Source organism: Mytilus edulis, chromosome 1, assembly GCF_963676685.1.
Source record: "Mytilus edulis chromosome 1, xbMytEdul2.2, whole genome shotgun sequence".
NCBI lineage: Eukaryota > Metazoa > Mollusca > Bivalvia > Mytilida > Mytilidae > Mytilus > Mytilus edulis.
Window position 1 is genome coordinate 27,748,961 of NC_092344.1, and position 26,770 is coordinate 27,775,730.

Below are 26,770 nucleotides of genomic sequence, written 5' to 3' on the forward strand. Positions count from 1 at the left end.
TTAAAGCATTTAATCATTACAATTTTATGCAAAACTATACATTTTGACGACATTTACCAACCATGTGTGGAAGGACGCAGAATATTTTTTTTTTTGGTCATAATTTTTCTTTAGTTACTTTTATTTCAAATTAAGATTGTTGGAATATAAACTTTTAGGATGAAAATCAATTTTGTGTGTATCATCGGAAATTGATAATTAACGCTTCACAACAAATAATTTACCAAACAAAACTACGAGTCTCAGAGTTCTGCTTCTATTGGTACCAATTTTGATTAAAACCCCCAACATGAAATAGTCTCTGAATAATTTTTATGAAAAAAACGTAGATTTACATGAAATATATAACAACAAATCGTAGGCGACAAATCCTTATGCCCATTTACTGAATATCCAACATCTTTTTTCGTTCATAGAACACACTACGTATACCCCATAATTTCTTTTGTTCCACAGAGAACATGGTGTAAACCCTTACCTCCTTTTATTCACAAAAACAATGTGTTTAAAAACTGGAAGGCAATAAAACATCACGTCAATAAAGTACACATACGACGTTACCAAAAATGACACCAATATCATGCGTAACGTCATTATTACTAAGACGACACATCAAAGATGAAAACCTTATTTTCATTTCTTTAGCGATAATTATCGCCAGTCATTAGTCACTGTAATTAATTATACTAATTTAGGATTAACATTCGACCCACGATGCTCGATAGTAATACTAGTTTACAAATCTTTTCAATGAAGTAGTCACATTTTAAATAACTTATTTTATTACAGGTGTCAGATCAAATAATCATGACCACATAGGGGTAAAATGCAGTTTTTGGCTTATAACTCAAAACCCAAACTTTAAGCATTTAGAGCAAATCTAACGGGGTTAAATCGTTCATCAGGTCAAGATCTATCTGCTCTGAAATTTTCAGATGAATCGGACAACCCGTTGTTGGGTTGCTGCCCCTGAATTGGTAATTTTATGGAAATTTTACTGTTTTTGGTTATTATTTTGAATATTATTATAGATAAAGATAAACTGTAGACAGCAATAATGTTCAGCAAAGTAAAATTTACAAATAAATCAACATGACCGAAATGGTCAGTTGACCTCTTTAGGAGTTATTACCATTTATAGTCAATCTTAACCATTTTTCTTAAATCTTAGTAATCTTTTACAAAAATCTTCTCTGAAACTAATGGACCAAATTAATCCAAACTTGTCCACAATCATCATTAAGGTATCTAGTTTGGAAAATGTGTCCGATGATCCGGCCATTTAACCAAAATGGCCGCCACAGCTAAAAATAGAACATAGGGGTAAAATGCAGTTTTTGGCTTATAACTCAAAAACCAAAGCATTTAGAGCAAATCTAACTAGGGTAAAATTGTATATTAGGTCAAGATCTATCTGGCCTTAAATTACCAGATGAATCGGACAACCCGTTGTTGGGTTGCTGCCCCTAAATTTGTAATTTTAAGGAAATTTTGCTGTTTTTGGTTATTATCTTGAATACTATTATTGATAGAGATAACCTGTAAGAAGCAATAATGTTCAGCAAAGTAAGATTTACAAATAAGTCAACATGACTGAAATGGTCAATTGAGCCCCTAAGGAGTTAATGTCCTTTATAGTCAATTTGTAACAATTTTCATTGGTCCAAGTTCATTATAGATAGAGATAATTGTAAGCAGCAAGAATGTTCAGTAAAGTAAGATGTACAAACACATCACCATCACCAAAACATCACAATTTTGTCATGAATCCATCTGTTTCTTTTGTTTAATATTCACATATACCAAGGTGAGCGACACAGGCTCTTTAGAGCCTCTAGTTTTATTACAGGTGTCAGATCAAATAATCATGACCACAAATGATTTAGCTATCATTATTTCAACCTACTTTAGCCTAGGTTTGCAATATGAAGAAATTATTGGTTTGTTAGCCCAAAGACATAATGTTATTTTATCTATGAGAACTTTGAAAAGACGGTTAGCTTCGTATGGATTGTACAGACGAAAGAATTTTTCGGATGTTTTACAAGTTGCAATGTTTATCTTCGAACAACTAAAGTCATCTGGTTGTCTTCATGGATACCGTTGGATGCATTCGAGATGCTTACAAAATGGTTTTATTGTCCAAAAGGAGATGGTAAGAATCCTATTAGGCATATTGGATCCTTCTGGCGTTGCTGCGAGAGTTAAGCGCAAACTAAAAAGAAGGCACTATAGATATAAGGGTCCCAACTACATATGACACCTGACTCATATGATAAGTTAAAACCGTATGGAATTTGTGTCATTAGATGTATAGATGGGTTTTCAAGGTTTATAATTTGGTTACGTGTTGGTAGAAGCAATAATAACCCACGAGTTGTAGCCGGATTTTATGTAGAGGCTTTGACTTATTTAGAAAGGGTACCACATTCAATACGATCAGACATGGGAACCGAAAACAGTTATATTGCTGAAATGCAGTCATTCTTAAGGAGGAATGGTCCTGGAAGCAGAACAGCTTTTCTCTATGGAACAAGTCAACACAATCAACGTATAGAGAGCTGGTGGGGAATACTTAGAAAAGAATGTGTACAGTTTTGGATGGAATTCTTTGAACAGATGAAGCAAGACGGCTACTTCACAGGCGACTTCATCGATAAAAGTCTGATACAATATTTTTTTCATGGATATTATCAGAGTAAGATAGAATATGATATATAAATATCATCTTTAATCAAAATGAAACAACGAAGAACTATTCCAAACGCTTAATTTGATATATTTTAACATGTTATGTTTCAGTATAAAAACGAACTTAAAAGAGATATTTTATAAAAAAAAAATCATACAGACTTAAACTGGCAATTTTTTTTCGTCCAAAAATTTGCAACCACTGGCCCTTGTCATTATCTTTTGACCCTATTATCTCTGAAACAAACAAAAATTCATTTATTCAGGATTCATTTAAAAAGGAACTTCATAAGGATTCTTATCGCAAAATAAAAATTCCCATCTAAATCTAAATTTAACTATAAGTTCTCAAATTATAAACAGCATTGTTCTAATTTACCCCAATCCCCTTTTTATCTCACAAAAAAGATATAGAGCGGGCTTAAATTTACTGGCTTAAAAGTTATTGTGAAATGAATAGAAAAAAAGGCAAACGTAAATTGCATGAAAAAAAAGGTTCCATGCCAGGAAAAACACATATATCTAAGACAGTCTTTGGCGTCTGACTGTGTGTGACTTGTGTGCAAACAAGTTAAGGAAATCAATGATTGTAATTTTAGATGACATTGAAATTTATCCAAGAAGTGCATGACGCGTCGTAACAACAGACACATCTACTTATTAGAAAATAATCTGACTAATTTCATTAATCAAAAAACGTCATACAAACAAAATAAATGCATTCTGATTTAATTTCAGGTAGGTCCGTGAAGAAGAAATACAGTTACTTCACGGTTCCATGTAGACAAAAATGCCTTAAAATACTACCAAGACGACCATACATTTTTTGGCGATCATGAAAACCGCAATTGCTATTTCTGTAATTTATTTCTTTTTCATCAAGTTACATCCAGATGTGTCTCTATTAATTGCACGTGTCTCCATTGCACAAATTAGATTTTAATTGAAGAGAATGCATTTTAACACCACTTTTATCAAGTTATTTCTGTTTCAGAGAGAGCTTGAAAATGTCGTTGAAACATGGAATGCACACCGAATTCGCAAATCGAAGCATTGCGACATATACGGGTGTCCAATTGTCTTATACCAGGCACCTTTTTTGAAAGGCACCGAGGATTATTCACTACCTTTGGACAAAGTCGAACTAAATGCTTGTGCTGAGGAGTGTGACTTCGAAGATTCAGACTGTGACAATGACATTTTGGACCTGGCTGACATATTGATGGAGGAAAATAGCTGGACAAAAACAAGGGATCCCTATGACAGAGCCACACTTTATTTACAAATGAGGGATATAATAAGACATAATTTATAATTTAATATTCGATAATCTGTTGTTGATGGAAATACTCAAAGTTTACGGGGTATATATTATAGCTTTAACATGTACTAATTGTAGTAATATTTGTGTACTTTTACAACATGTTTTATTTATTAATTTACTAAAATAAATCTCTCTACAAATACATATAACATATACAACTTGAAAAATGTTTTTAATAGCATGAAAAGACAACCGGATTATTTGGCATGCGTCAATGAGGCAACATTCCATGCAATAACATAGAACATGAACATAAATGAGATCATCTGGTGACATTGAGTAAGATTATATACCACAACACATGAAGTACCCGACACCGAAACGACTGTATTAAAGTTTTACCAAATTCCAAAATCAACAGTATTATAATTTTACTTCATATGAACTTGACTACAAGCTTTCGATTTTGTTTTCTTATTTCCTGAATTAAGTATTGTTTAGACATCTTCGTGATATTTGTCAATTGAAATTACAAGAAGCCGGAATAGTATTTTTTTTTATTAAGATAAGACCCGTAACTTTATGTGTGCATATCTTTGATCAATGATGCTGTGATATATGATACTTAAAGTACATTGTACTGATGAGCATCATTTGCTCAAAGTAATAAAGAATTGAATTACTAGTAATACTCTTACTATGTGACATGCCGTTTTATGATTACAATCATCACAGTTTTTGCCCCAAAAAAACGTAAGATTCGGTAAACAGCATCTGTTAAGGACAATTACTCCAATAAGGGATGAATTTACAATTTAAGTCATTAATTGACTTAATGTAACGACCGTGTCGGCATAGTCGTCCGAATACATTTGGTTTCCCAGGCTATAACTTGATAACCAGGTTCAACCCACCACTTTTATTCCCCTTTAAAAGTGTCCTGTACCAAGTCAGGAAGATGGCCATTGTTATATTATTGTTCGTTTCTGTGTGTGTTGCATTTTAACGTTGAGTCGTTTGTGTTTTCTCTTATTTTTGAGATATTGAGATCAGACGTGGCACGGTACTTGTCTATCCCTAATTCATGTATTTGGTTTTCATGTTATATTTGTTATTCTCGTGGTGTTTTGTCTGATGCTTGGTCCGTTTCTGTGTGTGTTACGTTTCGGTGTTATGTCGTTGTTCTCCTCTTATATTTAATGCGTTTCCCTCGGTTTTAGTTTGTTACCCCGATTTAGTTTTTTGTCCCTGGATTTATGAGTTTTGAACAGCGGTATACTACTGTTGCCTTTATTGATAAAACTGAGAATGGAAATGGGGAATATGCCAAAGAGACAACAACCCGACCAAAGAGCAGAAAATAAAATGACAATTATACATAAATTAATAAATGACTACTAGCAGTTACTGACATGCCAGCTCTAGACCTCAATTAAAATGATTGAAAGATTATGTCTTCACCATATGAATATCAAGCTCAATTCTTCCCGTTTTTGGTTTAGTATCATACCATCATAAAATATATGAGAAGAACATAACCCGTAGCAGGTCAAAAGCTGGCTTAAGAACATAACTGTTTATTTCCAATGCAAAGACCCTATAAGTGAAAGAATATCAAAGCCAAAATATGCCATCTATAATTACCTGACAACTGTACTATAGAAAAAGTCATGTTTACAGGTTTTGATAGCTTTTAAGGTTAATGCCGACATTTTGTGCTTTGTAAAGAATATTACCATAAAAGGTTGGATGTGAAAAACCCAATGACCTATAGTAATTTCATGCCGAAGTTTCATGGAAAAGTGTAACGGTAATATTTGCGGGGCAGCGGACGGAGGGGGTAGCGGATGGAGAAGGCGAATGCAATGTAGTCAAACTTGAGTATATAAGTGTATGGATTTGTATTAAATTGTACATCAGTTCGACAATAATACTAACCAGATGGGACTGTATTCGGGGGTTATTGTCCAAACATTTTAGGTAATAGGGGTCAACAACAAGGAATTTCTGGTACCCGGGCAATAACTTGTGTATTAGTCTATGAATCTTTAAGATATTGTATTTTTTTCCTCAATGTGGCTATATTACATTCACCTTCTCCGTCCGTTACATTTTTCTCTGTTACTTCTGCCTGGAATTATTGTATATTTGGTCATCAGCTCTAGCTCGACGTTAAAGATAAATTGTTGACACTAAGATATGTTTCGAAAGAAACACCAATCTGATGAACAGGATTATTTCTTATTAATTCAAAGTCGCTAGACTATAATCTCGTTGGAAGAGCCTCAAACTGGTTGAAAAATTGAGATGTACAAACCGTGATGTTGTAACTTGATAGCAAATATTAGTAGTTTCTATCAAACTAACTAACAGCAAAACGGTCGAGTGCGTAGGTAATATACTAGTATTTGGTTAGCTTGATTGCTAGCTGAACCGTAAGTCATCATTAAGTTAAGTATACTTAAACGACTAGTCCGACAAAAAAACAATTTATCCGTCTGTAGGACTTAAACGACTAGTCCGACAAAAAAACAATTTATCCGTCTTTAGGACTAAAACGACTAGTCCTAAAACGACTAGTCCGACAAAAAAAAACAATTTATCCGTCTGTAGGACCAGACTACTCAGAAAGAAGGATGATATACCTAACATAATGACTTCACGGTTCAGCTACCCAAACATATTACCCTAGTTTAAACATATTTATTTATAGTGGATTGGGAAACAAGTTTTGCAACTTATATTAATCCCTTTCCACTTTGCGGGTGCGAGTGCTGCTTTGTAGCGGCATTAGCCGGCTCTTTTTCGAAATCTACAAGAGTGTCTTTAAAGTGCAAGAAATATGGCTCTCTCTTAACACAGGTCAGACATTTATCGTCCCCTTCCGACGGACTAGCATCGTTTCCTCAAGACCATACTCGCAAATGGTGTCAAGGGAGAGCCGAAAATTCAGTCCCTGAAATTTTCATCCCAGACGGGAATCGAACCAGGAACCTTTGTGTTGGTAGTCCGATGCACTAACCACTACACCACGGCTCTCTACCTTTACCTTTACTGTTAGCAGAAAAAGTAACTTGAAAAATGCTAGTTAATTCAAAGTCGCTGGATCATGACCTAGGAGCAGGGCCTCAACATAGTCGTCAAACTAGAAGTAATGCAACTTTTATTACACAGCAATGCCATATTACTAGAAGTACCTATTAAACTTTCAGAAATCTCAGAAACGGTACCTATTAAACTTGCAGGTAGCTGTGAACGAGGTTTTGGGTGTGTTCTGGGGGTTCTTGAATGTGTGGTTAGGTCCTTTTGCAACAATGTAGAATGGACCATTGTTTTTCCTATGAAGCTTAGAAGAGAGTCCAACTGGAACTTTGGGATTGTGCATAAGGACGAGGTCCTGTATTTCAAACTGTGGCAATGCAGTATTCTTGTCATAATGTGACTTTTGTCTTTCCTGTGAGTATTGAAGGTTGTCAGTTGCACATCTTTTGGCTATTTTCAGACAATCAAGAATATTTTCAATGTGAAATTTCAGGTTCTTGTTTAAGTCAGTTTTTGGAAGAATAGTCGTGTCTACTGGTAAGTTCATTTCTTTGCCAAAGAGTAGGTGCTAAGGAGGAAATTCTGAGGATGCTGAAGGAGACATTCGAAAAGCCATGAGTATTCCAGGTAAAAGTTCAGCCCAATTTGACTGATTTTCATCTACTATAGTTTTCAAGCATTGAATTACTGTTTTGTTTGTGCGTTCAGCGACAGAATTTGTCTGTTGATGGTAAGAACTTGTGAAATAGTGTTTCACATTGTAAATTTATGTAACCGCTGCCACAAGTTTACTCATGAACCCTTGGCCACGATCTGAGACTAAGCTAGAGCATCTTCCATAACGAGAGAAGATTTCTTTGTGAAGAACCTCTGCAATGTCTGCAGCAGTTTCTGACCTAACTGGAAAAGCCTCTGTCCATTTACTAAAAGCAAAAACCACAATAAGGATATATTTATGACCCAATTTTGTCTCTTTGAATGGACCAATTAGATCAATATGCCATCGTGAGAAAGTGTCCAGAATAGGCATGGGAGTTAAAAGAACCCTTTTAGCATGAGCATGTGGCTTTGCTCTCTGACAAGAATTACAACCACGAATGAAATCTGCGACTGCTTGATACATTCCAGGAAAGAAGTACTTTTGTTTGATAGCAAGATAAGTTCTGTTTAAGCCAAAGTGTCCCAACTCATGATAAGATTTAAGCAGGTCATTTCGAAACTGACGAGGACAAGCAAGTTGTTTAACAAAGATATCCTTTTTTCTACCTCTTGTTCTTGGTTGATAGAAATGAAACAAGATACCATCTAGTAAGGCATATTAACTAGCTTCTAAGAAAACTTTTGTTGCCAACTTTTTATCTTCTGGAAGGACACCTGTTGCAAGATAACCATAAATGTGCTTGAAATCGTGACATTCCTTTTTGGGTTCGCCAACATTCTCTGGAATTACTTCAGTAACTTGTTCTGGATGTTTTTCATTTGTGCTTAGAACTGGTTGTTCTGTGGCATTGCCAGTGGTGATCTCCATGATTGTTGGGGTTGGTGAATTATAAGAATTGTACAGAAATGTTACTTGTAAATGTTCAGTTGTCTCTTGTTCAACTGAAACTAGGTTTAGATCTACAGAGGGGATAACGTCTTCAGGCTCTGAAGAGGACTGAGTAACAGAGTATTCTCTTCTAGACAAACCGTCAGCATTTCCATTTTTACTGCCTTCCCGTTAACAGATATCAAAACTATAACCTTGCAATAAAACTGACCATCGTGCCAAACGACCTGTCGACTGCTTGATAGAACTTAATCACTTGAGTGAGTGGTGGTCAGTATAGACTTTGAAATGACTGTTTGCCAAACAAACATGATAAGTCTTGATTCCTTCAAGAACAGCAAGACATTCCAATTCACTAATTGGCCATGCCTTTTCACCTTCAGACAGAGAACGACCTCCATATGCAATCACCCTTTCTTGACCTTCAGAGTCCAATTGACCTAATATATAAGCAATAGCTGAGCCGCTGGCATCGGTAGTAAGAATAAATGGTCTTGACATATTAGGATAGGCCAATATAGGTGATGAACACAGAGATTGTTTGAGTTGGTCAAATGCCTTTTGACACTCTTCTGACCATTCAAATGGAACATCTTTTCTGAGGAGTCTATTTAGTGGAGTTGCAAGGTGACTATACCCGTTAATGAACTTCCTGTAATAGTTTGTTAAGCCTAGAAATGATCGAACATTCTTTTCAGTTTTGGGGACAGGAAATGACTCAACAGCTTCTACTTTAGAAATATCTGCCTGAACTCCTTGTTTTGAAATCTTATGACCAAGATATATCACCTCAGGACGAGCAAAAAGACATTTGCTGGGCTAATGAGTAAGACCTGCAGAAATGAGCCTGTCAAAAACCAACTGGAGATGATTCAAATGTTCCTCAAAGGACTTGCTAAATATCAAAATGTCGTCTACATAAACCAGAGCAATTTTGTAGTTAAGGTTTCTTAGAACCTGAGTCAACAGATGTTGGAAAGAGGATGGGGCTGAGGCCAAACCAAATGGTAAACGTTTCCACTGATATACTCCACTGGGGGTGACAAAGGCTGCTTTATGTGCTGTTTCAGGGTCAAGGCCACATTGCCAATAACCTGACAAGAGATCCAGAGTAGTAAAAATGTTCGCGTCTGCTTGACCTATGGCATCAAATACATCTTCTAGTCGTGGAAGAGGGAAAAACTTTGGACGACTGATCTTGTTCACAGCCCTATAATCTACACAGAACCTTAATTCCCCTGATTTCTTTTTACACATGACTACTGGGCTTTGCCATTCACTATCTGACTCTTCTATAATGTTATACTCTAACATTTGATCAATCAGTCTATTCATATCTGCTAAAACTTGTGGTGACTATGATATGATTATACAGGTGAGTGTGACCTAATTCACTTAAATCTTTGGCAAATACTTGACGATTCCTATTAAGAAAGCATTTCAGGAGTTGCTTTTGTTCCGAACTAAGGTCAGCATTATTAAAGTCAAAGTCTAAATACTCTTCTTCACATTTCTCATTTTGTGTTGGTATTTTTGGTGGGGACTGGTGACAGGAAGTGGACATTGATTGTACCATTCCAGGATGCAATGCAGACACAGAAGCAACTAAATAATTGGCAGGAAGACAAATTGCATCTTTAGTGGGGTTCATGACTCTAAGAATAGACTTGTTTGTCTCATATAGGGAAACACAACATTTTGCTCCTGCAAGTGACTTTTCTGGAAGAGAAGGCAATGGTTCTAAAAGAGCAACCTGATTTCGCACATTTGAGATAGTAACAGGTATGTCAGTCTGGTGAAAAGGTGGAATTGTTATTCCACTAACAGTTCTAGCTAGCCCTGAATTCAACTCTAGAGTATTGATTGTGTTGTTTTCTTTGTCAGGAAAGAAAACAGAACCAAATGAATTCAAAATATCTACCTTATTGGGTAAAAGAAAGTCATTGCCTAGTAATATGCTCTGCTGTACATTTTCAAAAACATAGAAATCATTCCAATAAGAATGATTGCCAATGACTAAAGGAAGAGATATCACACCTAAAATAGGAAGGACATTATCACCAACTCCCATAGCATCTTTTAAGTTTGATTTTTGTAACTTATCTTTGCCGATTCCCAAGAAGTTAAGTAAGTTTTTTGAACAGCAGCTTATAGCTGCCCCAGTGTCAACTAAGCAACTTATACTTTTGCCATAAACCTCATTTTGAATTTTATTTACATTTAAAGTTACTAATTGAAAAACTCCTGGAGTTTTCTTCTTCTTTATTCTTAAACTTGTTGACTTTTTAGGAATAGGGGAGTTGTTTGTTTGTCTTTTTGCATATCCCTTCTTGTCCCCTGAGAAATGCCTACCCAATTTCTTGATAGGCGCGTATCCCTACCAGCCGTTATTTTGTGTGTAGTTGTTGTGTGATTTTTGGTTTTGAGGGTTCATACGACCTTGATCAAAGTTTGATCTTCTTTGTTGTGAGTTTTGTTGTGGTCTTCTATCATGTCTATACCTGTTATTTTGATATTGTTGTTTTTTTCTGTCGTTTTGCTCACACACCTCTTTGTAGTGACCTATATTATCACAGCTAAAACATCGAACATTGTATGCAGGACATTGCCTTCTTGTACTACATGACTTACCACAACCTCTACATGGCACTTGTGAGAACTGTCTTTCTTCTCGATTATCCCTGTTTGGAGTTAACGCCATAACCTCTTGCCTTACAAATGTCTTCATGGAATCTATAAAAGAAGAAAGTAAAGAGTTAATGTCAGTTGATCCAGAAGCAGTTGCAGGATTCTCTGTAGTTGCTGGTACAACTGAATGCAGTGATGATGTTCTTGTTTGTATGTTTGCTGATGTTCTGCTGCTTGCGAGACTGTAATGAAAACAAGCTTTTAAGAATACAACTTTATTCAGTGCTGGTCGGAATGAAACTGACCAACACTGACGCTTGATAACAAAGTTTCCTGCTTAGTTTTCAGGTGAGGTTCGACAAGGTTTACTTTGAAAGCTAACAAAAGGTTTAATTAGAAAATATCCTTTGACTGGCCCCTGTCATACAGGGGGACGCTAAGAAAAATCTCACCTTAACTTTTCTTGACATAAAACGGATTATTGGGATTCGTAAATAAGTAAATGACCCAAGAATACGTAATATCACTTTGTCCGGATAAAACTTATTTATATCTATTGTCCTGTGTCTTTAGATGAATTGCTAAAGATTATAAATGTTAATTTCCGTGGCTATGAGTATTAAGTAATGAGATAATATAATTTACTTTAAATTATACTGATTCATAAATATTGTATAAAAGATTTTCATACTAAAAAGTTCATATATAAAACATAATAATTTGAAACAAATAATACAAATTTCTTTAAATTATTAAAGTTTGAATGCAGCTGTTAAGGCATGAAGTTGCACCTAAATTTTCACTGTCACATATCTCAGAAACGGTAACAACGGACGACGACACATACTCAAGTGATAGCAAAGCTCTCTGGACCTTTTAGGCCAGGTGCCCTTTCCAAAGGGGTAATCTTTTTAACCTTTTCTGTGTTGTGCTGTAAATACATAATTCTTAGAACAGTGAAACCTGTTTAAACAGAACCTCTTCGGGACTTAATATGTGGTTCGGTTTTGGTTGATGTCCGGTTTTATCAGGTTCATAACGCATACCGCATACAATTTGATACGATGGAGCTTAAGAACAGGTTGCACTGTACTAGTTGATGTCGTTGTAGTTTCTGAAAATGAAGCAATGTGTCTTTGTTGTCTCATAAATCGAAAGGCTCGATGCCGAAGATTTTCTTGTAACAGATATTGTAAAGAAGTACGCGAAAACCAAAGTGTCAAAAGTAAACCGAGGGGACAAAAACACAGCTGGTAACAATAAAACAAGACACCAAACAAAGGACAGCACTACGCAAATAAGCTTAAAATAAAAAGAAGAAATGGGTCGAATTAAGGTTGCCTCTAACAAGACGTTTTAATTGTTAAAGGTCAAGTATTGGAAAGAAGGAGGAAATATATGACAGAAGAAGGTCCCCCTTCGTACCCTTAAACAAGAGACGTATATTTATACTACCATACATGTCTCTGTCTAAACCAACATAAAACCAATCTTCTGATAGTAACCAGTTGATTGTGCATCACAACTTTGCAACTTCATTGATACAGGTGTATCACTATACGCTTTAAGCTAGGAAGCTTTACGCTAGGAAGCTTTACGCTAGGAAGTTTTACGCTAGGAATTCTTCTTAATTAAAGAGAGATTTATTTTTATCTCATTTGGAAGCTCTTAAATACTGGTTCCAAAATGAACACTAACTTTAGTCTTCTATGTTTTTCAATACAGTATCAAAGTCATGTCCACTATCGAATGACATCTTTTAAATCATTTGATCTAAGCAAACTTTCAATCGAAGACCTGAATTAAATAGCTCCTATCAATTTTCACGATACATGGTGTATTCTGATGAACATTTTATTTCAGTAATGGTCGCCAATCAGGTCTGAAAAGGCATAAGAAGGAAACCATTTTATCGATGAAAATTTATCTTTTTTTTTTTCCTGATAAAAATACAATATAATTGTGATATAACTATGTATATTATACTTTTCTTCTATTATAAACTGAGGATAATTATTTACAAGTTTGATCCAAATCAATCTTAAAGCGTAAGAAAAGATCTTCAAAAATGTTTATAATTACGCATGAATCAAAATAATGGGAAACAAAGACCGAAGAAAGTGAGGACAAAATCGTTACTGGCGAGAGGAATTAACAATTAAATGAAATAGATTCACTGAAACTTGTAAAGATTCACTGAAACTTGTAATTGAAATAAAACAACAACATAGTTAATGACAAGGTAAATAAAAAGTAATACCTACTGCTATTTGACTGAAATCATTTTAACATAACAATATTGACAATAATACAATACTATCAAGTGGCTTGCCTTTATGGCAAAAATTTAATGCAGCTTGTGTTTCTCTCAAAACTGTTGAACAGTAAGGTTTGGATAATGGACATAAACAAACACAGAACAAATTGTTCACATAAATCTGAAATGCTTTTCTGTTCAACACTGTTAACACTTAAAAAATGAATAACTTGAAAAAAGCTCCCTTTGCTGAACTTACGACATAAAATCATTACACGAACCTCCTTTAAACATAAATTATTAAATAAAGAATACTTGAATCATTTAGAACTGTACTTATAAATTGGGTTAATGTCCATTTTCATCGGAACATCCTGGAATGCCAGCACTATTACACTATATGAACTCTAAACTATGTCCATTACCCAAACCTTACTGTTCAACAGATAATTGAACTCAGACCTAAAAGAAGAATATGTGTCATAAGTTGATGGAATTTGTAATATTCGCCCACATGTATGAGCTATTGGTGACCGTGTGAACCCTTTAGATTAAAAAAACTCAATCGTTATTTAAATTCCCAGCAGGACATCTGAACCTGTGCAGAACCTCAAGAAAGCCTTTTGTTTTTCTCCATTTAGATCTTTAATATATCTTTTTAAAAAGCCTGTACCAACTCCAAATTCTAATGGTCTGTCCAAAGTATCACCACTTCCACTCTCTAATGGTAATGTCGAGTCTTAGCTAAGTCTAAGAAAAAGGGAGACGGTTTGGATCCATTAAAACGTTTAATCCCGCTGCAAATGTTTGCACCTGTTCTAAGTCAGGAATCTGATGTACAGTAGTTGTTGTTTGTTTATGTAATTTATACGTGTTGCTCGTTTCTTTTTAATTTTATATAGATTAGACCGTTGGTTTTCCCGTTGGAATGGTTTAACACTAGTAATTTTGGGGCTTGTTGTTCGGTGTGAGCCAAGGCTCCGTGTTGAAGGCCGTACATTGACCTGTAATGGTTTACTTTTTTTAAATTGTTATTTGGATGGTCTCATTGGCACTCACACCACATTTTTCTATATCTCACGGCCGACACTCGGCTAACCGAGAGATTGGTCGGTTAATCTATATTGAGTATGCGGCTATATGGGCGATTGGTCTGTTAATCGGGTTGGTTATACGTCTGTTAAGAGTAAAACGCTTAATTTAATGTTAAACTCTATTAAATATACATTTTTTTAGAATTTTATAAGAACCAAATCAGTAAAACTAAAAGCCGTCGCGCAAGTATGTAGTATTTATGCTTATACGCATAGCAATTTTTTTAATAAAAGGCGAAACAAACAAATTTAGATATCATTTAAAGGACAACAAATAGTACTGTCGTTCTAAAAAATAAATTGACATTAGTAAATATTTCATAATTGTAAAATAACGTGATTAATACCACGTTTTAGTGAAAATTATGGGAATAAAGTCTGTTAATGGGTTGGACAATTGAAATTGTGTCAGTTAAGAGTTATTTAGCCACGACAATAATTTTGCTACCTTTATATTTTCCCCTTGAAAAATTTAAGAACGCGATGTTCCTGAGTAAACAAAAATGACAATATGGTGCCACAGTATCCTAGAAAGAGCATTTTTATTTTGACTTCTTTGCATTTTATTGAAGAGTGTGTCACTTCAATATAGCGTGATATGGATTGGCCTCTGGAATATGCATGAATTTTTTATTGACGTTTTTAATCAGTCTTACTTTTTGTGTCTGTTCGAAGTAGCACGTTCTCAATTCCGACTGAAAGTGTCTTTCTAATACAATACAGGGTACATATAACGTGTTCTCGTTCACATATGAACATGATATTTGTCACTGGACGTTTAACCCTAATTCGTCAGCATCATCAAATTGGTTCTTTTATTCTGTTACTTAATCATATGTTGTTTACAAATCACTCTAAAGAAGTAAACGAAAAGGAGTGAATGCAGCTACATTTGGTTATTTTAAGTTTCAATTCATTTTATTCCGTTTAGTTCCTTTCTACATAAGTGCAGAGGAGAACTACAGTTGTATATGGTGGCCGGTGAAGTCCATTTCGTGTTTTCGCGATTTCGCCTTTCATATTCTATAGGGCGAAAACGTGAAATCGCGAAGTCGAAAACGCGAAAACGCGAAGTCGAAAACGAGAAATCGATTTCGCGTTTTCGCGTTTTTGACTTCGTAATTTCGCATTTTCGCCATATAGAATATGTAAGGCGAAAACGCTAAAGCGCTAAAACGCAAAATGGCACAATTCTGCCACCATAGTTGTCCGCATGTAAACTTTTAGAATTTGTCACCAATATAAGTACATCGCAATCCGTTACTGTTTCAACAGTCATCGGTGTTTCATGTGTGTATTCTTAAACAAGTATTATTTTTCTCTCGTTTTTAGCAATGTATCACTCTCTACTGTCCTTATATATTATTCTATATTCTGCGTTTCCATCCAGATTCTCGTGTATATCATGAGGGTCCGGATTGGGGGTATTGTTTATTTCTGTATTCTTTAAATTGTTACGTCATTTTTTCTACATTTTATTTATCTTACTCATTATTCTTTCTTTATTTTTCATATTTTGTCATCCCAATATATTTTACTTACTGATGTTTAGTTACATTACGACGTTTATCTCTGATTTATATACTGGTTACCAATGTAGATGACAAATTTGTGTCATTCATGGCAATTAAAGTCATAAGAAACCTCAAATCATAAAAAAACAATACATATGTTTTTTTATAACTCAATCGATAGTTTTCATTATAAAACTTATGTACATATACTTTTTTCTGAAGAAAATTCTTTAATCTATTCATATTTAGAAGAAGTTTACTTTATTTTAATTGCTTTCTTCCAGGAAGCAATTCCCCCGCCATATTTTCCGTATGCAAAGTGACCTCAGTGTGACCCATCTCGTAAAAATCCGGTGATCACAATACGCATGGATGTCCTTAAAATAAACTATTATCTGAATTTACATGTTAAACACGGGCTCAATTTCCGTGCTTTTTTGTAGATTTTTTGTCGATTGTTGACAAACAGGTGACAATCGTAAAACTTCGGCTTCAAAACACGAACTTTAATTACTTGCCATATTTTCACAACAACACTGACCGTTTGAAAAAAAAATTGACGATTATACGAAATTTACACGAAAAAAATGATAAATTCGTGCACAGAAGACTAAGTTTATGATGTTTGTATGCATTGGTTCAAGAATTGAAAGAACATTATTTTTCACCGGTCACTCGTTTCTCATGACTTTAAACCGAATCAACATGATATATGCGATCATTCTTGGATGAAATTAATATTACTTTAATATTACACCTTTTGAAACCATTTTTATCAATTTTCAATTTCATGTGTTGTTTCCGTATATGTTGTTTCATTGCTCATGTGTGGTTTTCGTATATTTTAGCCACTCGTCTTGAGCCTACTCATTTGATCCGATAACACCCCATATAGCAATAAAATTATACTTTTATTTCCGTTCATAACTCTTAACAGACCAATTAACAGATCGGGTTTTATACATCCGACCCATTAACAGACCAGATTTTCAATAAAGATTGATTTATGTCACCAAAATACAGATTTTCGTGTAGATTTTTCACACAATGATATCAATATGGTTAACAAACATAATGCCTTTCTTTTTTCGATGTTCAAAATATTGAATACAAGTAAATTTAACCAATGTGTCATTTTGTGTACATTTTATGTGTGTAAAATGTGTATAAATTTTTTGATGAGTAACCCGCCTTTTCATTTTATAGATCGTACATCGAAGCTAGAAAAATAATAATTACACCACTGAATTAAGTACATTGAATTGTTTTGTTAGACATGAATACTTTTAATGATGAAAATATATTTAGAAAGTTATACAATGAAACATGCTGAACTTTCAATGATTTTCTCGATAACACCTGATTAACAGACTTTAGCCAACCCGATTAACAGACCAACCGCCGATATAGCCGCATACTCAATATAGATTAACCGACCAATCTCTCGGTTAGCCGAGTGTCGGCCGTGTATCTATAGACTATGAGTTTGATGTATTTTTGACAAGGTTGTTAAAATTTCTATAATTAGTTCATTAGTCTCCCAAGTTCATTTTAGAAGATATAATTCCTCTATACAAATAGCAAAATCGTCCATAAAATATCCAGTAAGTTGGATCAAACGTTTACCAAATCATCCCAATACAGTTTGATTTATATATTCACTTTTCTATTCCGTTCTTGCACAGTGATATAGTTCATTTTGCGTCAACCCATATTCTAGCAAAGGGAGATTATCTCAGCATCACCGTTACATTAGTAATAGCTTTCGTACATTAAATAGATAGCTCGAACTGTATGATCCTGTATGAATCTGATCTTTATATTAAAAGTGCATAAATGGTTCACATATATAGGTCTTATTTAAACATTAAACAGTATCAAAACAATAAGTGCATTATAGTATAACAAAATATGCATGCAAAAAGAATCAATAGGCAAAATATGCTTGTCTACCGTCTAATTCTAATTACTAATATTTACTGTATTGTACATAGCTCAATTCCATTCCATTCCATTTTATATATTTTTTTAATTTTCAGCAGAAAACAGTATTTCTAACAATTAAATTGAACTAATTTGATCTGAAGTTGACACACGGTAATCACTCTCGTGTTTTTATTTACATCGATGTCAATCATCCGGTAAAGATGAACATTTATTATATACTTAGTAGTAAATACAGATAAATTGTATGTGTAATACAATTAATGGCAAGCGTGCTGTATCAGCCACCCGTGATGATATCGATATCAGCACGGTTGCAAAAGCTTTATCACACCTATATCTGTAACAAACATAAACTTTTAGCCACCGCTTTACAAGCAGAGCCAAATACAATGAAAGTCCCAACTATGTATTGGCTTCCGAAGCTACACAAAACCCCTTACAAATATAGATTTATTTCGTCTTCAAGCCATTGTTCAACTACTAAATTGTCTATTCTTCTTACCAGCACACTTGGTACAATTAAAAACCTGATAATAAATTGTTCAAATAAGGCCTTCGAAAATAGTGGAATAAATTACTTTTGGAGTGTCAAGAACTCGTTGGAAGTACTTGATAAATTGCATGCTTATATTGGTGATTTTGAATCTGTTCAAAGTTTTGATTTTTCTACCCTGTATACCACATTGCCTCACATTCTCATTAAGAAAAAATTCACACACCTAATTAAATGGGCATTCAAAAAATCAGAATGTGAATATATATGTTCAAATCTTTTAGGTCATTTTTTAGTAGCAATAAACAAAACAACTATGTTAATTGGACATGCTTTGATACTATATATGCCCTTGAATATTTACTAGATAACATTTTTGTTCGCTTTGGGGATTCCGTATATCGTCAGATTATCGGAATTCCAATGGGGACTAACTGTGTACCACTTATTGCGGACCTGTTTTTGTATTGTTATGAGTTACAATTTATGACAAAAATAAGCAAAGACCCATCGAAACGACATCTGATAAACAAATTTAATAATACTTTTAGATATTTGGATGATATTTTGGCTATCAATAATGACGACTTCAGTATGTATATTAATAAAATTTATCCTGTTGAACTTACTTTAAATAAAGCTAATACTAACAATGACCACTGCCCTTTTCTCGATCTTGATATCTATATCACTAATGGAAAGCTGAATACTAAAATTTATGATAAAAGGGATGATTTTTCATTTCCTATCGTTAATTATCCGTTTTTAGATGGTGACGTTCCCTTGTCACCATCTTACGGTGTTTACATATCTCAACGTGTACGATTCGCTCGTGTATGTAACAATGTTTTAGATTTTAACGAGAGAAATTTATGTATTACTGAAAAATTATTACACCAGGGTTTTCGATATCACAAACTAGTCAAAACATTTACTAAATTTTATCATCGGTATAAAGACATCATTCGTAAATATAGCTCAACATGCAGACTTCTAATACGTTCGGGTATTTCACATCCAATTTTTTATTGTAATATTCTTTATAAAGCACAAAGGTGTCAGTATTCACCTCAGAAACTTACAAAACCTTTGAATAGACTTATTAAGAAGGGATATAATTACGATACTGTTGTCAAGTCATTAAAGATTGCATATTTTGGCGTTAATATTGAGTCACTGATAAGGTCTTTGCATCGGAACTAAACACATTTATTCTAAAAACAGTTGTTGGCATGACACGGGTTATGTTCTTCTCATATATGTTATGATGGTATGATACTAAAACCCCTAACGGGAAGGATTGTGCCTGATGTTCATATGATGAAATCATAATCTTTCAGTCAGTTTAATTGAAGTCTGGAGCTGGCATGTCAGTTAACTGCTAGTAGTCTGTTGTTATTTATGTATTATTGTCATTTTGTTTATTTTCTTTGGTTACATCTTCTGACATCAGACTCGGATTTCTCTTGAACTGAATTTTAATGTGCGTATTGTTATGCGTTTACTTTACTACATTGGTTAGAGGTATAGGGGGAGGGTTGAGATCTCACAAACATGTTTAACCCCGCCGCATTTTTGCGCCTGTCCCAAGTCAGGAGCCTCTGGCCTTTGTTAGTCTTGTATTATTTTAATTTTAGTTTCTTGTGTACAATTTGGAAATTAGTATGGCGTTCATTATCACTGGACTAGTATATATTTGTTTAGGGGCCAGCTGAAGGACGCCTCCGGGTGCGGGAATTTCTCGCTACATTGAAGACCTGTTGGTGACCCTCTGCTGTTGTTTTTTATTTGGTCGGGTTGTTGTCTCTTTGACACATTCCCCATTTCCATTCTCAATTTTATAATCTAAATGACGTCACGTCATAGATTGCAGTCACTGTTGCAAAGGCTTTAGAAAAAACCCTAATCTGTATGACGTCATGTCAAACCTATAATCTGTATGACGTCATTTCAATCCTCCTTATCTGTATGACATCATGTCACATAAAAAACATCTACTTGAGATATATGTATATAATAAAGTGTATATGATATGGCTTTTGCAATATCACATACCGTATCAACCCTCAACCAATATAATCCCTCGAACAGAGCTGTTGGGATTATATTGGTGTCTCGGGTTGATACGGATGCGATATTGAAAAATCCATCTGATATTCTCTATTCATTTACTACCCTCGGTGGTTAACGTCCCTCACTGGTTAACTTTAAGTGCCGACCAAAAAAAACACACGCAACAATCAGTGTAGAGGTCCTCATTGCCTTTTAATGGCATGTTGAAGGGTATTTGTTCAACTGCAGTCTAACATACTCGCCTTTACCAATGACAAATAAAATACTTGTAGAACCCAATGTGCCCGGCGTAAATAATTTGCTTTCAAATTTGCATGTAAATGGAATATTTCCCATTGGACGTAAAATAAACAACAATAAATCATCAATCACATTATTTAACAATTCGGATAAGAAAATTAATGTATACTCTAGTTTTTCATAATAAGGCTGCTTGTGTAGGCCCGGATCCAGAGGGGGGGGGGGGGTGTTCTGGGGGTTGGAACCCCCCTTTTTTTTGGACGATCAATGCATTTGAATGGGGACATGTAATTGGAACCCCCCCCCCCTTTGTCCTGGGTTAGGAACCCCCCCCCCCCCTTTTTAAAATGGCTGGATCCGCCCCTGTGTACTCTTCTTATCCGAATTTGGATAAGAACAGTTATTATTCCTTGATTATGTGTATTATAAAATTTAGAATGGAAATGGGGAATGTGTCATAGAGACAACAACCCGACCAAATAAAAAACAACAGCAGAGGGTTACCAACATGTCTTCAATGTAGCGAGAAATTCCCGCACCCGGAGGCGTCCTTCAGCTGGCCCCTAAACAAATATATACTAGTCCAGTGATAATGAACGCCATACTAATTTTCAAATTGTACACAAGAAACTAAAATTAAAATAATACAAGACTAACAAAGGCCAGAGGCTCCTGACTTGGGACAGGCGCAAAAATGCGGTGGGGTTAAACATGTTTGTGAGATCTCAACCCTCCCCCTATACCTCTAACCAATGTAGTAAAGTAAACGCATAACAATACGCACATTAAAATTCAGTTCAAGAGAAATCCGAGTCTGATGTCAGAAGATGTAACCAAAGAAAATAAACAAAATGACAATAATACATAAATAACAACAGACTACTAGCAGTTAACTGACATGCCAGCTCCAGACTTCAATTAAACTGACTGAAAGATTATGATTTCATCATATGAACATCAGGCACAATCCGTCCCGTTAGGGGTTTAGTATCATACCATCATAACATATATGAGAAGAACATAACCCGTGTCATGCCAACAACTGTTTTTAGAATAAATGTGTTTAGTTCCGATGCAAAGACCTTATCAGTGACTCAATATTAACGCAAAAATATGCAATCTTTAATGACTTGACAACAGTATCGTAATTATATCCCTTCTTAATAAGTCTATTCAAAGGTTTTGTAAGTTTCTGAGGTGAATACTGACACCTTTGTGCTTTATAAAGAATATTACCATAAAAAATTGGATGTGAAATACCTGAACGTATTAGAAGTCTGCATGTTGAGCTATATTTACGAATGATGTTTTTATACCGATGATAAAATTTAGTGAATGTTTTGACTAGTTTGTGATATCGAAAACCCTGGTGTAATAATTTTTCAGTAATACATAAATTTCTCTCGTTAAAATCTAAAACATTGTTACATACACGAGCGAATCGTACAAGTTGAGATATATAAACACCATAAGATGGTGACAAGGGAACGTCACCATCTAAAAACGGATAATTAACGATAGGAAATGAAAAATCATCCCTTTTATCATAAATTTTCGTATTCAGCTTTCCATTAGTGATATAGATATCAAGATCGAGAAAAGGGCAGTGGTCATTGTTAGTATTAGATTTATTTAAAGTAAGTTCAACAGGATAAATTTCATTAATATACATACTGAAGTCGTCATTATTGAGAGCTAAAATGTCATCCAAATATCTAAAAGTATTATTAAATTTGTTTATCAGATGTTGTTTCGATGGGTCTTTGCTTATTTTTGTCATAAATTGTAACTCATAACAATACAAAAACAGGTCCGCAATAAGTGGTGCACAGTTAGTCCCAATTGGAATTCCGATAATCTGACGATATACGGAATTTCCAAAGCGAACAAAAATGTTATCTAGTAAAAATTCAAGGGCATATATAGTACCAAAGCATGTCCAATTAACATAGTTTTAAATAACTTAAAGAGTTTGAACATATATATTCACATTCTGATTTTTTGAATGCCCATTTAATTAGGTGTGTGAATTTTTTCTTAATGAGAATGTGAGGCAATGTGGTATACAGGGTAGAAAAATCAAAACTTTGAACAGATTCAAAATCACCAATATAAGCATGCAATTTATCAAGTACTTCCAACGAGTTCTTGACACTCCAAAAGTAATTTATTCCACTATTTTCGAAGGCCTTATTTGAACAATTTATTATCAGGTTTTTGATTGTACCAAGTGTGCTGGTAAGAAGAATAGACAATTTAGTAGTTGAACAATGGCTTGAAGACGAAATAAATCTATATTTGTAAGGGGTTTTGTATAGCTTAGGAAGCCAATACATAGTTGGGACTTTCATTGTATTTGGCTCTGCTTGTAAAGCGGTGGCTAAAAGTTTATGTTTGTTACAGATTTCGTTTTCTGAAAATGGAGTCAGTTGGAATGTTGGTGAATTGGTGATTTCCTTTTTCAGAACCTCAATGTAAAATTTACGTCAAACAATAATAATATTATTAGCAGCTTTATCTGCCGGGACAAAAACAAATTCCTTGGCTAGTTCTTCTAGTTTATGTTTGATACGAGAAATAGGTTTATTGTGGTAATTGTTAATAGTAAAATGTTCTTTAAAATGTTGAATACGTATATCAACTATCTTCATTACTGAATTAAAAAAAAAGAATATAAAGATTTTTTGTCAGCTTTTTCCCGTTTTATCCATTTCATACAGTAAGTATGGAGTGAGTCGTGGATGATATTACGACACTCATTCCAATTAATAATTGACGGGGGACGATATTTAGGTCCTTTACTGAGGAATGATTTTAACTCTCGGTCTTGAACGATGTTAAGATCTCCTGTTATAACATGGGAAATGGGTGCATAAATATATTCGGAATTACTGCAATTACATGAAGTAGGTGTATTTTCACTGATATTAACATTTTTACACAATTGACTATAATTAAACACAAATTTCCGGGTAGATTTCTTGTAAATATAACAAATGAGAGGTAGCTCAGTATTGTCAAAATATCCAGGAATTTGTTCTTTAACAGAATGGTCGTTAAATATACCGGCAATATTTACAAAATCAAAGCCTTTATTGACATACTTAATTTTAATAAAATGTTTTTATGATCTTCAGGGCGATCAATTTTGGGAAATAATTTAGAATAACAATATGCCATAATAATTTGAACAATTTCATACTTAGGACTGCTATATGAAATTGTGTTGCAATCCTCCAAAATTTTATTTAACTTATTAACCGGTAACGAACAGAGTTTTGTTAACAGATAATGCCTGCCGTTGTTTTTTGAAATAGAAATTAGGTCCGAAATATTGGTATGATTGGCCCGAAATTTTCTTTGATTGCGATTTGTTCTATGACCGTGAGAACGTTTTTTACGAACAGTTTTAGAAACTATATCCAAAATGTTAACAGAATTGGTTCTAGATATCTTACCAATTCCCATGATATTATCATTTAGACCGAGAGGGTAAACTGTCTGTAATTTTTTAATCCAATTTAATTCAATTATTTTCCGTGATCGTACAAACTTTGAATGCGATTCACCAGGCTGCTTATTTACTACTTCTAAAGGTTGAACTGCTAAATATTTAAAAGGATGGTTGTGCTTCTTAAGGTGTTGGTAAATAATACTTTTGAATTTATTGGGTCATTTAAAACGATACAGATGTTCTTGAGTGCGTTTAGATAAATATCGTCCAGTTTCTCCTACGTACTGAATACCACACCCCGGTTTGTTTCATGTGAGTAAATAAATAATACTGTTTGTTTTTCAAGTTATATCAGTTTCAAAATTTAAAGAAAATGTGCGACCATTAAACGTGGACCTTACCGTATTGTTGGTGGAAAGACGGGGACATGTAAGTCATTTTTTGGCATGCCACTTATCGATAGAAGGGTAACCACGATTTTTATTGTTAAAAATGTTAGCGATGGTAGTATTTTTCGATAACCGATTTTGAAGATTGAGACGTGTGGATACCCTTTGAACAAGTTTAGTATTTAGTAATTTTCCATTTCTAAGCTTCATAATTGTTTTGTTAGTGAATTATATAATAAAGGAGCAAAGATTGGCGTCCAGAATATGAACCAGCATACAATAATTGAAGTTATATAAAATGGATAAATTTGTTCGGCTAAAAATGTCAAACGCTATCAGTATTAAATAGTAGAATGGGGCTGAATATTGAAATACTACTTTTTGATAAATATTCCTAAAGTAATGAATTAGAGCAGTTCTCGCTCGGACACACACTCCATAATCTAGTATATTATAAGAGCATAAACCTGAAGCACGGGGAGGCACTCTACTGCCTCCACACGGCACTAAAGACAAACTCTGTAAAAAATAAAATTGAGAATGGAAATGGGGAATGTGTCAAAGAGACAACAACCCGACCAAATAAAAAACAACAGCAGAGGGTCACCAACAGGTCTTCAATGTAGCGAGAAATTCCCGCACCCGGAGGCGTCCTTCAGCTGGCCCCTAAACAAATATATACTAGTCCAGTGATAATGAACGCCATACTAATTTCCAAATTGTACACAAGAAACTAAAATTAAAATAATACTAGACTAACAAAGGCCAGAGGCTCCTGACTTGGGACAGGCGCAAAAATGCGGCGGGGTTAAACATGTTTGTGAGATCTCAACCCTCCCCCTATACCTCTAACCAATGTAGTAAAGTAAACGCATAACAATACGCACATTAAAATTCAGTTCAAGAGAAATCCGAGTCTGATGTCAGAAGATGTAACCAAAGAAAATAAACAAAATGACAATAATACATAAATAACAACAGACTACTAGCAGTTAACTGACATGCCAGCTCCAGACTTCAATTAAACTGACTGAAAGATTATGATTTCATCATATGAACATCAGGCACAATCCGTCCCGTTAGGGGTTTAGTATCATACCATCATAACATATATCAGAAGAACATAACCCGTGTCATGCCAACAACTGTTTTTAGAATAAATGTGTTTAGTTCCGATGCAAAGACCTTATCAGTGACTCAATATTAACGCCAAAATATGCAATCTTTAATGACTTGACAACAGTATCGTAATTATATCCCTTCTTAATAAGTCTATTCAAAGGTTTTGTAAGTTTCTGAGGTGAATACTGACACCTTTGTGCTTTATAAAGAATATTACCATAAAAAATTGGATGTGAAATACCTGAACGTATTAGAAGTCTGCATGTTGAGCTATATTTACGAATGATGTCTTTATAACGATGATGTTCTCTATCCAAATTAGGATAACATTAGTTTCTCTCCTTATGTCTAAACGATGATAATTCAAATATTTATTATTCTTGTCCATACTACGATAATAAAATAACTACTGCTAAGACATGGAGATGTTATTGTTACAGATCAGCTCAATTATCTATAGTAAGGGATCGTACAAATTAATGTACGATACAGTCACAGAAAATAATATATTAACATCTCCATGCCTTATATATCATGTACTGTAGTACGCCTTTGGATTAAAACTGAAGAGGAAAGGTAACACAAGGCCACTGAAAGCTTTATTTTTGTAGAGCCCAGGTGGTCGTGTGGTCTAGCGGGACGGCTGCAGTGCAGGCGATTTGGTGTCACGATATCACAGTAGCATGGGTTCGAATCCCGGCGAGGAAAGAACAAAAAATTTGCAAAAGCAAATTTACAGATCTAACATTGTTGGTTTGATGTTAAGACGAGTTATATATATATACTGACTCAGACGTACTTATGAATATAATTATTTTCTGTGACTGTATATTACATTAATTTGTAGGATCCTTTACTATAGATAATTTAGCTGATCTGTAACAATAACATCTTCATGCCTTATATATCATGTACTGTAGTACGCCGCTAGATTAAAACTGACGTGGAAAGGTAACACATGCCCACCGAAAGCTCTTTTTTTGAGAGCCCCGGCTGCATTGCAGGCGATTTGG

General features: G+C 34.4%; 1 long non-coding RNA gene across 1 annotated transcript; it reads left to right on the top strand.

The window, feature by feature from the left end:
• Window positions 1-1,807: 1,807 nt before the first annotated feature.
• On the top strand, window positions 1,808-4,011 carry LOC139528904 (uncharacterized). Its single transcript, XR_011665721.1, has 2 exons — window positions 1,808-2,698; window positions 3,686-4,011. It is a non-coding gene; the product is annotated as an uncharacterized lncRNA (long non-coding RNA).
• The last annotated feature ends 22,759 nt before the right edge of the window (window positions 4,012-26,770 follow it).